Raw genomic sequence first — 9,414 nt, forward strand, 5'->3', positions numbered from 1 at the left:
AATGCACATAATCCCTCAGGGAAAGACTCAGCTCAAAATAAGTATCAGCGTCCACTAATATGAGAACCTATAACACAGTGAGAAGCCCAGCGGTAACGTACGGTTCGAAAACCGGGAGCGTGACTAAACGAGAAAAGGAAAAACTATCAGTATTTGAAAGAAGAGCAACGAGAAAGATATGGGGACCGGGCTTAGATGAAAGAGAATGGAAGAGGTGGAATACGGAGGAAATCTACATCTTGATGCAAGAACTAATTTCTACATAAGCCGAAAAGCAAATGAAACCAATGGCTGGACCATGTAGCCGGTATGGCCACGAGAAAGATAGGTGAAGGAAGCACTTGAGGAGAAACTGGACACCAGACATCCCGTAGGATGACTAAGGTAGCGCTGGATGGACGACCTGGCAACCCTGAGGCGTGAAAACACTTGGAGGAACAGAGCACAAAACAGAAAGGAATGTAGGCAGTTTGTGGAAGTAGTGTTTGGTCTGCAGGGCCTGTGATCACGGGATATGATGAGGATTATGTGTATACAAGGTGTTTCAAAGTATTTGCATCAAACGTATAGGTGCAGTGAGATCACTTCGTGGGGAACAACAGACACTATGTTCGGTAACATTTCCCGAGGATGCTAGGCGTCTTTTGTAATTCGTACGCCCTCAGAGATGGCAGGGCACAGTCACTGTGCGGCATGTGTATGGAATTTATGATTACGTTTCCTCTATTCCAGTTATCTGCTCCGCTAGAAATGGGGTAGGCCGAGCTTCTAAAGTATCTTTTTCGCTTGTTAGAGGCATTCATTCTTAAGGTTTTCTTGTTGAAAACCAACGCCAGCATTGCCGGGAAGCACCAGCGTACAGTTTGTCTCTAACAAAAGTTGTACCCGATGACATGATCTGTCACCTCTAGACGTTTGCTGCAAAGACTTTGAAACAGTTGGCACTAGCCAAAAGAAAGATCACTTTTTCAAATGCATCTCAGTGGTAAGATAATTTTCACTTGATAGTATTTACAAAATAGTATTTACAAAATTGACGCATGTAAATGTTTTGTGACTTTCCTTTAACTTTCTTGGAGAATATTTTTTCTTAGTTTCAAAACTTTTGACGGTGGCATGGGCGAATGAGGCCATACGTAAAAATGTATCTGCCGCCAGTTGATTCCCACATGTTAAAATTTACAGTTGATACTGAAATGAATAAATAAAATTCCTTGAAAACAGAAGCTCCAGCAACAGAAATATTGGCTAAACACTTAACAGTGAAAATACAGGCCTTGATGTCATCGACTCTACATCTGCTCCTACGTTTCGCCGGGCTTAGGCATTAAGCAAAATAAAATCGATCCTTAAGCAAGAACCTAACACAATATGTTTCTATTCTCTGACCACTGACGTTGGAAACTGCACAAATCATCTCACATTGTGTTAAAAATATTAACAGAGGAAATAAATTGCATAAATATGCTTGATTACGCTTTAATCATTAAGATTATGTTGAATCAACGAATTTCATCTAACAAGGAAAGGCCACGAGGCTCGGACCATGTGTTTTCATCAAACTTTGTACACTTTTAGTAGCCCATTAGGACAAAATATGTGCAGGTAGTAAGAGAAGTTTTACACGTCGATGATATACCGATGCGATTGCGTCTCATGATATGGCGGCGATCATGTGGTTAGCGTTCACGCAACGTAATGGGTGAGTTGCTCGATCGAGTCCACCCTTAATTTTATTATTACATTTGTTTCAACACTGGTGATATTATTTCATACATATTACATTTGAAAGGTAATATAATGAAAAAACAGGAGTATTTGTGTGAACTTTTATTGAATTTCCAATGTTATTTGGCAGTTTACTAATTATTATTATTATTATTATTATTATTAGAAAAAATACTGTATTTATAATGATTGAAAAGTGAACGACCAAATGCATAAAGTTCCCCTGAAAATGTATGACTCTCTTGATTTGCGAAATACCTTTTTCCTTAGAAACTCCGAAGATCCTTATGCATGCGGCAAAACTGTATTCATTCGACGCAGTAGATGTCGTTTTTATTTGTTTTTCTGTGTCTGTATGAAAAGTATCATCCCATAATTTTTAATGTCGAAAGCACATCCGACGATTAATCGTACATTACTCGTATTCCGGCATATTGTAACTCATTGCATTACTGAATTAAATTATTTACACCCTTATTTATCGGTGTTCAACTTGGCTTGCCAAGTCTGTACCTCGTCCTTGAAATCTGTCTCTGCAGGTCGAAGCGACTACGTGTAAAGCAGTTCTGGGTAACTCATCCGATTGCATGTATAGGGGTGTTTCGCAAATCACGACAGACATACCTTTTCAGAAAAAGTTTGTGCCTTAGGTCGTTTACTTGTCGACAGTCATAAATAAAATTTTTGCTGTAGTAATAAAAATTATTGAACAGCAAAATAACATTAGAAAGTCAACAAATGCTCATGCAAAATGGTTCAAATGGCTCTGAGCACTATGGGACTTAACTTCTGAGGTCATCAGTCCCCTAGAACTTAGAACTACTACCAAATCAATATTTGGTCAACATATTGATGGATACAATCATTCTGAGAGTTGCTTTTCTTTTGAAATATTTTGAAAATATTACATACTGTGCCAAAAGGACCACTGCTAAATACCTTAGAAGAAATTGAAATCTTTTCACTTCACAAAATTAATCCATTATCTGTTTTAAACGAACAACTTCAGTTCAAAGACAAACATTTCTTTGAGCTTTTCGATGATCTGCTTTAGAATGTTTACTCTTCTGTCCTTTTTAAACAAAATTTTTTTATAAAAAAAATTTTTTTTAAATTATTAAGACTTTTAGCAAATATTTTATCTTTACATTGTAATTGTATTTTACCAAACATTATTTTATGATTGACTATCTGTTTTAGAATTTTTGCTAAAAAGGAATACAAGAAAAAAGATACGAAAATGAAGACGTTGCTGTGTCATATGTCACTTGCCTCAGGAACGAAAGAAAATTAATGCTTGCAAACCATCGCCTGCGGGGTCACTGTTGAGGGAGCACAAGCTCGGACATTACGAACACGAGAAAGAAAATTGGCCGCGCCTTTTTAAGGAAGCCTGACATCCACCTTATTAGATTTAGAGAAGCCACGGAAAAAGTAACTCGAGTAGGAGGTTTGAACGGGAGTCCAGTTCCTTAGTAACTGTGCCACCTCGTTTAGTGACAACGGAACAACAAGTTAAAAGCTCGAATAAACCGGCATTTATTTACTGGTTATTAGTGGAAGCTGTGGAACATCAGCTATTGTTTTGAACTACATGTTTTCTGAGTGCCACATTCCCGTATTACTTAAGGAATTTATGAACTCATAACCCTGGTTCGACTTCCTGCAATTGCAATTTGATAAGAAAATCGAACAACAGTGTACGCTTATAACTGCTGTTGGTAAATAAAGTTATAATCTCTTAATTAGTTAAAAAATCAGAAGAAATCGAAAATTGGATACTCGGCCCCCAAAGTTTTCAGTGTTTACTTTCCAATAAAGTTATAGCATATATTAAAAAATATTCCGGAGAAAAGAGTCTGCGTGAATATATCCCTGAAAAGCAATAAGTAGAATGGTCACTGAGAGCACCATATCAACTAGGAAAGCTTCATCGCAATACTTCTTAAGTTGGCGTGTCTACATGGGCTTTCGTCATTTGTAGACTTACGGTCTAATCAACTAGCATATTTTCTTCCACACTACGAAGAAGTCCCAGAAGCAGTAGGTCATATTCATTACCGTTAACAGTTTAGAGACGATCAAGGTCCCATAAACCATGAAAAATGAAGATGTCACAAGTTGGCTAGATAGGATAAAGAATAATATTTGCAAAATCCTTTCCGATAGATCTTCCTAATTTCATTTCATATTAGACACTTGACTGTATGTTATATTCTTCCTTATGAAGAATAAAGACAAGAAGTTCATGAAATTTAATAACAGATGTAATACGTGGAACAGTTTAGAAGGAAAGCTTCTACTAGAGAGAACATTTATCAGAGAAAGGGAGGATGGGTGCTGTGTAACGTCTCAAAGAAAGAAAAGATAAAATGTTTAAGAATAAACACACCCAAAACTTTTAGGATAAGTGCCTTGCGAGTACGAATTCTGCCGGCTTTTTCTTTTTTAAGAGTAGCTCAACAACATGTAAACACTCTTTGTTACGTGGTAGCTACTTCTATTCCCTTTTCTTCTTCACCTATTTTAGCAGATGTTAATTTTATGTAGATGAGAAATACATCACTGACTAAACGTTCCGTGCAGTCAAATAATCGCCGATCCATATTTATTAAAACACAAAAACCAAAATATTTCATATTTTCGTTGAGTCTCACATCAACACCTACAATCCAAAGTCACGTCTCTTTCACGTCCCTGGCAGAGTTGCAGTCCCACAGTAAGTTTCCCCGGAGTTGAAGTCGTGAGTAAGAGGTTTCGACGTGACTGATATTCCGTCAAACAACCCTACGATTGCATTGCCTGATTAAGGTCGTTATCGTTATTGTTACATCAGCGGGCACCTTCTTCAGTGACATGGAACTGTACAGCGCTATGCAGGGCTTTTTCGATAACATTTTTCCTCGCAAGAGACTTATTATTTGCCCCCCCCCTCCCCCCACTTTTTCCCTCGTACGACTTCACTCTTATAAATTTTCTCTATTATTTGTGACACCTGATGTATACAAATCTTGCATTTCGGCGCGCCACTCAGTTTGGTGCCCCAAGTGGCGGCTCTGGTGATATTAAATATACATTTCCGCGAACGTTAACAGTCGTAAGTATATAATATCTCTCTATTACCAAGTGCACATAACTAAATTTAATCTGATATTAAAAAAATGCAGTAATTGGAGGAATTAAACAAAGTGGTCCTCCAGGAAGCACAAGCTACCGTTGGAAATGTATTCGTAAGTTAAAATAAATCGCAGTGCTATGAGGAAACAGTATTATGCTATTAACTTTCCTTTCAAGTGCTTTGTGAATACGCTAGTAGTTGAGAATTTCAGCTAGTGCCGTTTGATTAGTCAGTACACATTTCCGATTCATTCACGTACCCATCTCCATAATTTTTAACGCGAAAATTAATGTTGAAGAGTGAACGCATAATGAGCTCGCACTGCACATGGGTTAGGTGTGTATCAGCCGGCACAGAACACGCCTCAAAATCATAAACCGAACTCTCCCATTGCCATAGATGAAGACGGCCGTGAGATTTGCTTGCCGAGACTTTTGACGCGGCGGGAAATGATAAGGTAATGAATGGATTGAGTAGGATTTACTTTCTTCTTTCTTCGTGGTGCGTTTTACATAGCTGCACAAAAAGTATCGTTTCCAGCTTTCTGCTGAAGGGCGCCGGCCTAAGTGGCCGTGCGGTTAAAGGCGCTGCAGTCTGGAACCGCAAGACCGCTACGGTCGCAGGTTCGAATCCAGCCTCGGGCATGGATGTTTGTGATGTCCTTAGGTTAGTTAGGTTTAACTAGTTCTACGTTCTACGGGACTAATGACCTCAGCAGTTGAGTCCCATAGTGCTCAGAGCCATTTTTCTCCTGAAGGGCATTTACTTCCTTGTGCCACATCACGTGCACCACATTTCCTTGCTTTTGATTTGAATGAGCATTTCCTAAGATGTAGTATACGAAAACAGCAGGCTGCCAAACAGAAAATTTTTAGCTAGCCCATCAGTCGACTCAGGTGAAAATGTATACAGTGCATGCTCAGTGTACTTACCATTCAGTGCAGATTTCTTCCTTGTCTTTTTAAGTGTGGATACCACGATTTCCACTGGCGTTATTACATCCTTTGTACTTCCACAGACGCTAAAGGATGGTTATAAATCCGAGAATTTTACTGTGGGCCCTAAAGGATTTAAATGTTATCAGCTCAGGTAAATAGGCAGAAATGCAAATTTTATGCATGATATTTTTGCTGATGACTTTGTGGCTCCGTTGGATTCACTCCTTCAGCGTACTATCGAAACTATTCGATCTCTTCGTGTGTGATGATCGGTATACCATTTCAAAACTGTCCAAAGAATTAATTAGTATTTTTCAAGTTACAAACAGCACGTTTATTATTATTATTATTAACTGATGTTAATTACCTTGGTTTAACTATTTTATATAATGCGAGAAATAACGGTCTTTTTCATTATTACAGTAGTGCTGCGCATAAATTTATCCTGACTGTTTATTAGTAAAGAAAATATTTTAAGTTGGTGCACAAGTTCGCAGCGTGTTTGTTTTACATGTTGGTATTCCGGTTGCTATGGGTTTATTTATCTGTTGTTACTTTTTTATTTGTGGTTCACTGTTGCTATTTGAGTTTACATATTGTTATTTGGAGATATCGGAACATTTCAGACGTGTTCTTCTATTCAAGATCAACAGAGGGATGGCAGCAGCGGAGGCGGCCAGGAGGAATATTTGCACCGTGTATGGGGATAATGCCATTGGACACTGCACGGCAAGAAAATCGTTTGCTCGTTTTAGGGAGGATCATTTTGACATCAGTGGCTCTCCACGTTCAGGAAGACCTTCGAGGTTTGGCTCAAATGGTTCAAATGGCTCTGAGCGTTACGCGACTTAACTTCTGAGGTCATCAGTCGCTTAGAACTTAGAACTAATTAAACCTAACTCACCTAAGGACATCACACACATCCATGCCCGAGGCAGGATTCGAACCTGTGACCGTAGCGGTCGCTCGGCTCCAGACTGTAGCGCCTAGAACCGCACGGCCACTCGGGCCGGCCCTTCGGGGTTGATGAAGATCGTTTGAACGCATTAGCTGCAATGACAAACTCCAGTGTACTCGAGGAGTGTCAAATGTGATGAACTGTGATCATTCCACCATCGTGAGACATTTGCATGCGATGGGGAAGCTTCAAAAATCGAGTGTATGGATACCGCATGCTCTAATCCGAAATCACAAAAATCAGTGGGTGACCATCTCTGCCTGTAAATCATCAACTTGCTCGTGAACAATACCTACAATTTCATTGCTGGTGACGAAAAATGGTGTCCATATGCTAACATAGGGAGAAGAAAGGAAACGTTGAGCCCAAACACAGCAGCAACTCCCCGTATGAAGACATGCACGAATCGACAACAGATAACGTTATGCATCTCCTAGAATAACGACTCTGTGGTGTACTACGAATTGCTTCCTCGAGGTGTAACTATTACTGCTAACGTTTATTGCCAACAACTGAGACTCATGCAATTGGAATCCAAGCACAATGAAAAGCGAGACTGCGCGAAGTGATGCTACAGCCCCCCCCCCCCCCCCCCCCCCCCCGCAATTCTGCTAGACTGACAAAAAGCACCACACAGGAGTTGGTTGGGAAGTCATTCTGCACCCACCTTCATCACCTGATGTTGCACCCTCAAATTTTCTGCTGCTCCGCTCTCTATCGAACAGCCTTCAGCCTTCAAGAAACTTCCTTTCCATGCGCTCCGACCATGGCTCGACGAGTTCTTAGCCTCAAAACCACGTGATTTCTACAGTCGCAGAATCGAAAAGTTGCCTAACGTTGGGAGACAATTATAAGTAGTGAAGGAGAACGTACTGTTGATGACCGGTCTCTGTTGTATGTATCTACTGCATTTATTAAACTTATGGCAAAACGCTACGAATTACGCACCAACCATAAAAATACCTAATATGAGTCCGCAATCGTAGTGACGTCTCAATACCCTGTAGATCGTTTAAAGATTTAAAAAAAAAATATTATTATGCGTTACATGTTTCGACTCACGCCATATTTAGACACAATCTTAGGACTTCCTAAATAATATATAATGACACTGAACATTTTTCTTCCCAACTTCTAACTTTGTGGCCCAAGTTGGGAGGAGTGGAAACATTTAACGTGAAATAAGTGATTTAGACTACATGAGTTACACATATTCGATTTACATCTCTGGACGTCGAAATAATTACAGTCTTAGCTAAAACGTGCTTTGACAAATGTTTTGCTTCTTCGAGATGTTAACGCTGGTTTAAAATTTTGCTTTACCCAGGTGACGGACATCTTCACATAATGTGATAAACAATTTAATAGTGCCAACCTATGGATGATGAACCCGTCTTACGGCACAAGACTTACATGGCCATGTCATTTGAATTGCTGGTTACGGTTCTAGGGTGCTGAACGAACACATTAAACATACACTGAAATCTCACTATACGAGAAGACGATCTCACAGTCGCGTGAACACATCCACAGTGCTATTCGCCTCTGCCTTCGCAAGTTCGTCAGTGCAAAACTTGGGTAACTCATGGGGATAACGTCCTGCATTTATTCCGAACGCGTAATTTTGTTACAAATAGACGATGCATGTCGCCTTTCTCCACTGAAAATTAGATGGTTAGAGAAGGTTGTCCAAAATAACCTCAAAACTGATGAGATTAACTCAAGTCTGAATAAAAACAGGGACAGAAATCGATAGTTGCACCATCAATACCTTGATGGAACGCTGAAATGTGATTCTCCAGTATTTCCATGTTCGTGAGATATGCTACTTACAATTTGATTCTTTTCGAGCTTACTTTCAATACAATAAAATTTCTTCAAATGAAGTATGATGTATGACGTGGCTAATCGTTGTTTTTAACGTTAGGGATGAGGTCGCAAACAGCACGACATGCCATATACAGAGTGAATCAGCTACCCCTACCGATGCGTTTTATGCAATCTGCAATCCCTTCAAATACCATGCACGAGATTTTCATATTCTCTCTTACTATGTGCGAACTATTAGTACCACAGACAAAATGAACAGGACCTTTTTGTAGGAAACATAATGTAGTTAAGTTTTGTACTAGGCCATGTTTTTGCTAGAGGCTGTAGTTTTCAAATTATTCAACAAAAATTTACAAAAGTGATATTCAAGTGTTTCTCTTGAGTAACTCGAATACCATGACCACCGACAAAATCGTATCGCAGTACAAAATTTAACTACATTACAGTTCCTGCATAAACGTCCTGTTCATTTTTCCTCTAGGACTAAGAGTTTGCACACTAATAGCGAGAAAGAGAATATAAAAATTTCGCGTGTACTTTCTGAAGGCGTTGCGGATTGCATAAAACGCATCAGTACGGACTGCTGAATCACACTGTTACGTGCAATGTGTCACCATCTGTCAATTCTTGAGAAAGCTCGAATCATTGGTATCGTACCAAAAGACCGCACAAATGGTGGTTTAATGACTGCGGAAGGAGAGGTCACAAGTGGGCTTAAGAAAACTGTGTGCAAGGGACACTAGGAACAGGAGCTTACAGGGGGGGACTACACCATGAGAAGATCGAAGGATTGTTTAGGTCACAATGACAAGCAGACAGATGACAACAGGTGAAATCCGGGC

The sequence above is a fragment of the Schistocerca serialis genome, chromosome 5 (assembly GCF_023864345.2).
Source record: "Schistocerca serialis cubense isolate TAMUIC-IGC-003099 chromosome 5, iqSchSeri2.2, whole genome shotgun sequence".
Taxonomy (NCBI): domain Eukaryota; kingdom Metazoa; phylum Arthropoda; class Insecta; order Orthoptera; family Acrididae; genus Schistocerca; species Schistocerca serialis.